The sequence below is a fragment of the Archocentrus centrarchus genome, chromosome 13, assembly GCF_007364275.1.
Source record: "Archocentrus centrarchus isolate MPI-CPG fArcCen1 chromosome 13, fArcCen1, whole genome shotgun sequence".
NCBI lineage: Eukaryota > Metazoa > Chordata > Actinopteri > Cichliformes > Cichlidae > Archocentrus > Archocentrus centrarchus.
In genome coordinates this window covers 1254071-1261510 of record NC_044358.1, presented here as the reverse complement: position 1 = coordinate 1261510, position 7440 = coordinate 1254071, and the positions used below count along the sequence as shown (strand labels likewise).

Sequence of the window (7440 nt, the reverse complement as noted above, 5' to 3'; positions counted from 1 at the left end):
CCAAGTGCAATATTCATCATCTTCATTATTATATGTATACACGCATTTACTTTCTTACAATGTACAGATGCACCAATGTAGGTATGTATGTATATATTTTTATACATTCTATTTTTTGTATATTTTACACATTGTTTATTTTCTGTATATCTCTTGATCATATTGATTATACTAGATTATAATATTTTTATAATATTTTTATTTTCATTTTAGAGAGTTTGATTTTCTGTTACATGGCACTGAACAGGAGTGGCCCTCCAATCTCATTGTACATGCTGTATAATGACAATAAAGGCATTCTATTCTATTCTATTCTTATATATATATATATATATATATATATATATATATATATATATATATATATAAGATAACACAGACAACTAGGCAACTAGGAGAACCACACATCAAAGCAGGAAGTGACTAGACCCCCCCCAAAAAATGCTTTGCGCTGTGGCAGTATCGTAGCCTATGAGGTTAATCCGAAGTGCGATTATTGCTAGTTGAAACTTTACATATTACTTGATTGAACATAAACTTTCTATTTTTCTTTCTAGAACAGTGCTAGAAGAAGAAGAAGAAGAAGAAACAGCCTTTATTGTCCCACAGAGGGGAAATTTGGGTGTAACAGCAGCCGCAGTTATTATAAATATAAGTAAAAATATAATAATTCACACTATTAAGAAAAGAATATAAATATATATAAAATCAACAAACAAGATTAACCTTAATACTACTAATAATAACACTATATACAATGTACATGATGTGCCTGTGTGTTGAACCTTAACAGGCCGGACTATTTACAGTATATTATATATTATCCTACATTGTGTAGGTTATTGTGGTTTTTGTTGGGAGCAGTGATGGTTATAAAGTCTTACAGCTGCTGGGAGGAAGGATCTGCGGTAACGCTCCTTTGTGCATTTAGGATGCAGCAGTCTGTCACTGAAGGAGCTCTCCAGCTCAGCAACAGTTTCATGCATGGGATGGGAGACCTTGTCCATCAGTGATGTTATTTTGGTCAGAGTCCTTCTGTCTCCCACCACCTGCACTGAGTCGAGAGGACATCCTAGGACAGAGCTGGCTTTCCTGATGAGCTTGTCTATCTTCTTCCTCTCAGCTGTAGATAAGCTGCTGCTCCAACATACTGCTGCATAGAAGATGGCTGATGCCACCACAGAGTCATAGAAGGTCTTCAGGAGTGTCCCCTGCACTCCAAAAGACCTCAGCCTTCTCAGCAGGTAGAGTCTGCTCTGACCCTTCCTGTAGAGCGCATCAGTGTTATGAGTCCAGTCCAGTTTATTGTTTAGGTGAACACCCAGGTACTTATAAGAGTCCACTATCTCAATGTCCACTCCCTGGATGTTCACCGGTGTCCGTGTGGTGGGTCTGCGCCTGCGGAAATCCACCACCAGCTCCTTGGTTTTAGCGGCGTTGATCAGGAGGTGGTTCCGCTGGCACCAGTCCACAAAGTCCTGAGTCCACTGTCTGTACTCTGAGTCATCCTCACCTGTGATGAGGCCAACTATGGCAGAGTCGTCAGAGAACTTCTGCAGATGGCATATGGATATGCTATCCATATAAGAAAACCTGCCAGTGGGGTTTGATTGCAGAAACTGGGTCTGTACAGGGTGACATTTTAATTTTATTTTGGTGAAACAGACTAACAAAGCATGGTGTTGATCCATCTCAGCACTGCCTGGTAATAGCAGCATATGAACTGTTTCGCGGATCATGTGAAGCCACCATGAAATGATATCTTTACTGCCCGCTTCTTTTGAACTTTCAGCCTCTCTTGAATCATCTTCTCATGAAGCCCAACTTTAAAGTGAGGTGTTGTTTTTTGAAAATCCAGTCCTCTGAAGCCATCTAGTGTTCCTATTCATTACTGTAGGGTCCCTGTTTGTAAAATGTGTGTTTATAAGGGTTTAGCAACAGGTGGCAGTAGTAGATAAGAATACTCAGCCTTTTAGAGCCAGTGCTAAACTCTGAGTGTTTCTGTATTGCTTGTTGGATGTGTTGTTAAGGTTTGTACATGTTATGTTGAAATCATTTTCTCTATTCTGTATCATTTTTTATTTCTCTCTCTTAATGGTTGCTCCATTGGTGAACACATATTTTATTTGCTAAATGTGAACCTGTTAAAAGGGGTTATTGTTAAATGGTGGCTTTGCTTCTACAGAGCCATACAAAGAAGTTTTGACTGATAGCACACAAATGTGGTAACATGCCTCCGTGGTAAAAGGATCATTTTGCTATTGTATCCTTTTATAATATGACCTATAATACAACACTGTGTGTGTGTGTGTGTGTGTGTGTGTGTGTGTGTGTGTGTGGTGTGTGTGTGTGTGGGTGTGTGTGTGTGTGTGTGTGAGTGGTATTAAGTCACAGTTTGCTGTGGTCCTACTGCAGAAACTGTGCAAGTCCTCACTTGTGTTAAATGAGTTTCACTTCAGCCTGTAAGCAGTTTGTCTGCAGCTCTCGGCATTGCTTTTGACTCATGCAATTTTGAAGCACTGTCCTATTGTGAGACTGAATAGAACTTATTCAGTGCTGCTTCTTTAGAGCTGAAGCATAAATAAAGAAGCATGATTTTTCTCCATTATTCACTTTTGAGATTGTAGTTGTCCAAGCTGGTAGACAATTTCTAAATCTTTAATGTGGAAATGTTCTTTAATAAATAACACTGCCCAAGGCAAAAGTCATTTTCAAAGTTCAAGGAAATTGAGCAGAACTTGTGGGGGGAAACCCCTGAATGGTGTTGATGATAAAAAGAAGAATTTAGCTAATTTACTTATTCATAACAATCACAGGAAGGGGTGAGGTTGAGTTTACGGTGAAACAATTTGAATGGAAATAGCATTGATATGGATTTTATTAAGGCTGAAAATTAATTTGATTTGCAGATGTCCCACAATAGGAGAAGATACAGCCTCTAACTTTATACTTCTCTACTAATTTAAGTCACTGAGCTGGTCCTCTCAACTGTGTTTGCATTTTTGGTGCCTTTTGGAACTTTTTTGTAATGAATTATCTAATAATATCTAATAATAATATAATCTGCTCCGTGATACAGCTTGTCCAAGAAGGTTGTGCTTCACTTTGTTCTAAATACCATCACTATAGAATGGACTCCAAAAACCATATATTTGCAGTGAGACTGCAGTGGCACTGTCAGTTTTGCTCAGGAAGATTCCCAACTGAGTGAAGGGAAATGGAAGTATTTGTGTGGCAGCCATAATAAAAGCTGGTAAAATTCTCTTATTGCCAACAAAAGATGACTTAATCTGTGAAATTAATTAAAGTTCATGCCAAAACTTATGGCTCATTATAAACTGATGAACCACAAACCACTGAATGAGTCAACATGAACAATAAATCATTCTAACAAAAAGTGCATGGCTAGTTACAGCCTGGTATATTTTTGATAGTTGCCTTTTTAACTTTAAAGAGCTGCTGCTTCCTCACATGACCTGACCTGCAAATCATCTACTTTTTACATGGAAGTTGCGAATCCCACATGATCATAAAGCACCCCCCCCTCCCATTTAACACCATGGGGCAAGTACATGCAATGTGAAGACAACCTGTTTGTCTGCCTCATCCATGCAAGCGATTAAGGGGACGGGGCAGTTCTCAGGGAAGCTGATGTTTAACTAAGATAAACTGTAAAAGCACCTGGCACAACTGCACATGTCCCCAGTCAGAAACTGAAAAGGGAAGTTCCAAAACTTCCTGAACATAAATGTCATACTGAGAGACATCTTGATGTCTTTGAGATATAATCTGCATTGCAAGAAACCTTTTATGTTGTCTGTCTGTCCCACTCAGTCATGTATGAATTAATCATTTTAGGCCACTCATGTTTGCAGTGACAGTAAACTGAAGTGACAGACTGAGGAGTTATCAAGAGGGAAAACACCCACCAGCGCCTTTGTTTTTTTTTTCTTAGATAACCCTACCAGAGGTTGAAGGAAACACAACTGTTCTTTATATCTTCTGACAGCTCCCATATATCAAATAAAGATATCACAATATCTGCCAACTGAACCATTTCTGTATACTTTTAGATTATATTAGATTATTATATTTTTATTTTAGAAAGACTTCATATTGCATGGCACTGAACAGGAGTGGCCCTCCAATCTCATTGTACATTCTGTATAATGACAATAAAGGCATTCTATTCTATTCTATTCTATTCTAACTCTTATTGGCGAATATGCAGTGAGGAGGGACACAACCATGAGGGAAAGCATGACAGCGGGGGACAGACCATAAACACAAACATAGGATAAAGAGAAAGCTTTGAAAGCTTTTCCAAAACAGATTCCAAACAGAGCTGGGCTGGAACCAGGAAACACGAAGTAGAAACATGAACAGAACACAGCACTGGATATAAGGGACAGTACAACAAAGACCTAAGGCAGACTGAGGGCTTAAATACACATGGGGCAATTTTAGAAAAGAGAAACACAAGGGTTCATGCTGAAACTAACTGGGGAAAACAAGACAAAGAAAGCAAAACTAAACAGCACACACGAGACAAGAGACTCACCAAAATGAAACAGGAAGTAACCACACACGGGAACAGGCATACAGACTTGACACAGAGAACACATGGAAACAAGGAATTAAATAACAATAAAACTATAACTCAGATAACTAAACTGAGTGTAAATAAAGAAACCAACTGATACCAAAAGGTTCAAAACTCCAAAAATGACAATAAAGTATAAATCAAACAGACATAAAATAACAGAATTTGAAAGTCTAAAACAGAAAAGGCTGGTCATAGACCCAGGACGAAGGAGGAGGCAGAAATGACAGAGAATCAAGGAATTAAAGCACAAAGCAACCTGACACCAAGAAAAGAAACAGATGTGAAACTAAAACTCAAAGATAAATAATACAGAATACAGAAGCAAAATCAACAGATTAAAAACCCTGAACATGCCAAAAACTCAAATCCCTGAGTCCAAGACCCAGAGACCACAGATAACTACAGATCTCTAAGTAAAACGCCTAAAGATATATAATATTTGAAGTAAAATATTGAGCAAATATTCTTGGCCCAGGCATTTCTCAGTGTTTTTGCATTTTGTCGAAACGGATTTGTTCTTTGCACACACTGGGAATCCCCTTTTCCAGAATGTGTCTGCTTAAAGCAGAATCTGCTTATCATGGCCTGGTTTCAACTAACAATGGGGAGAACTCTTCATGGATAATTCAAGGCCTCACCTATCAAAAATTACTGACCACATTTTAGTATTTCACTGGAATCAAGTCCTTTCAGGTCATTAGGTAAATATTAACCTAAGCAGCCACTTCATGGGACTTTCCACATCCACATATTTTTCTTAAGCAGCCTTTGCAGGGCAATCACCATGCCCGATCTTAGCGGCTGTGACATTATGAACCTTTGATATGCTGCTGGATATTCTTTCACCTCGTCTCTGTTTAATGTTTAATGAGACAGGATTACTCAGGTTTACCTCTGAAGCAGCATTTTTGTTGCAGGATTTCAAAACTCAAGAAGAGATCCCCTACAGGTAACACTGTCCTCTTCTACACACATGTACATGTGTATGCACTGTGTCTGCAACAGAGTGAGGTAGTGAATGAATGGTGAAAGTGAAGCCATAGCCCCCAGTGCTCTGCAGGTTGAGGCATGTTTCAGACCCTTTAAGTCTTGGCATGTACACACAGGTTAAGCAGAGCAGGAACACCACATATGTACACAAAACCATTCCTCACACCCACCCATTCAGTTTGAACCTTTTTTTTGCCTTATATCTGTTTATATTACTACTGCTAATACTATGACCCAGAGAATGTGTGTGAATGTTAGATAGAAAGCACTTAAGTGTAGAAGGAAATAAATGAGGTATGTTGTATAAAGTACTTTGAGTACTCAAAGTAGAGTAGAAAAATGCTATATAAAAACCAGTCCATTCAGTATTTATTTAAAGGATTTGGCAGCTCTGTGATCACCAGCAACATGAACAGGATTTTAGAAAAGCAAAGCTCAAAAATATAAATTGTACAAAATTTCAAAAGAAACAAAACAAACAGAAGTGGAACATAAATCACTTCACAAAACCCAAAAGGAATAAAACTAAATGAGTCCAAGTTCTTTCATAATCCCATAAATACTATTAGGTGCTGGGGCACACAATCAAGCATCAGCATCTGGGACTGAAATATTAAAACTGCTCCAGAAGTGCCAGAAATTGTGGTTCCTCCATCTGCCACTTCAAAAGCCACTCAAAAATGGAGCCAATCCCTATAGACTCCCAACTTTAGCAATAAAATGAACATGTTTACTTCCTGGTACATACAGTCCTATGAAAAACTAAGCATTTAGCTTAACTGCTTCCAATGGGAATTAACATACAGGTGCAGCTAATCAAATGCAAAAATTGATCATCAAATTGTCAATTAATAGATCACTTCTATAAAAGTAGAAGCTTTGGCACTTTGCTGGTCTGGAACACACTGCTCGGGAGGAAAGACATTAGTAATGATTCAGTTCAATTCAGTTCAATTCAATTTTATTTATATAGTGTCATATCACAACAAAAGTAATCTCAAAGCACATTATATTGTATGGTAGAGACCCTACAATAATTACAGAGAGTCAAAATGACTCTCTATAACAGGGGTCGGGAGCCTATGGCTCGCGAGCCAGATGTGGCTCTTTTGATGGCTGCATCTGGCTCGCAGACAAATCTTTAATAAAAAAAAAAATAATAACGTTAAAAAATATATAACATTTTCAAGTATTTCAATCCATTCATTTCCTACCGCTCATGTTCATGGTTGCGGGTGGCTGGAGCCAATCACAACTGTCCTCTGGGACCACACCAAATTTTTATTGGATAATGCCTAACGTACGCGGGTCGTTGTGAGGTCAGGGAGTAAACTTCCCTCCTTTTAATCAAGTAGTCAGCTAACTAATTGAGGAAACCTTTTACGAAGAAGATGGCTAAAAGAAAAAAAGATGAGGAGTATCGTACTTTTCAGCAGGAATGGACAGATGAATTCGCCTTTGTGGAGAGAGCAGGTTCTGCAGTGTATCTAATATGCAGTGATAAAATTGCATTGATGAAACGGTCAAATATAAAGCGGCACTTCGACACACGCCATACTACATTTGCATCGAAATACCCAGCGGGGGACAGCAGGAAGAAAGCATGTCAAGAGCTACTGTGCAAAGTGCAAGCTAGTCAGCAGCAACTTCGTGTTTGGACCCAACAAGGTGACTGGAATTCGGCTAGCTTTGCTGGTGCTTTAGCAATTGTGAGAAACGGAAAGCCATTCACAGATGGTGAGTATGCCAAAACATTCATGCTTGATGTCGCCAGTGAACTTTTTGACGACTTTTCGGATAAAGACAAGATAATGAAACGAATAAAAGACATGCCTCTGTCGGCA

The 7440-nt window shown here is 38.6% G+C and overlaps 1 pseudogene; it reads left to right on the top strand.

The window, feature by feature from the left end:
• The first annotated feature begins 442 nt into the window (after nucleotides 1–442).
• Nucleotides 443–559, top strand: LOC115791316 (uncharacterized; annotated as a pseudogene).
• The last annotated feature ends 6881 nt before the right edge of the window (nucleotides 560–7440 follow it).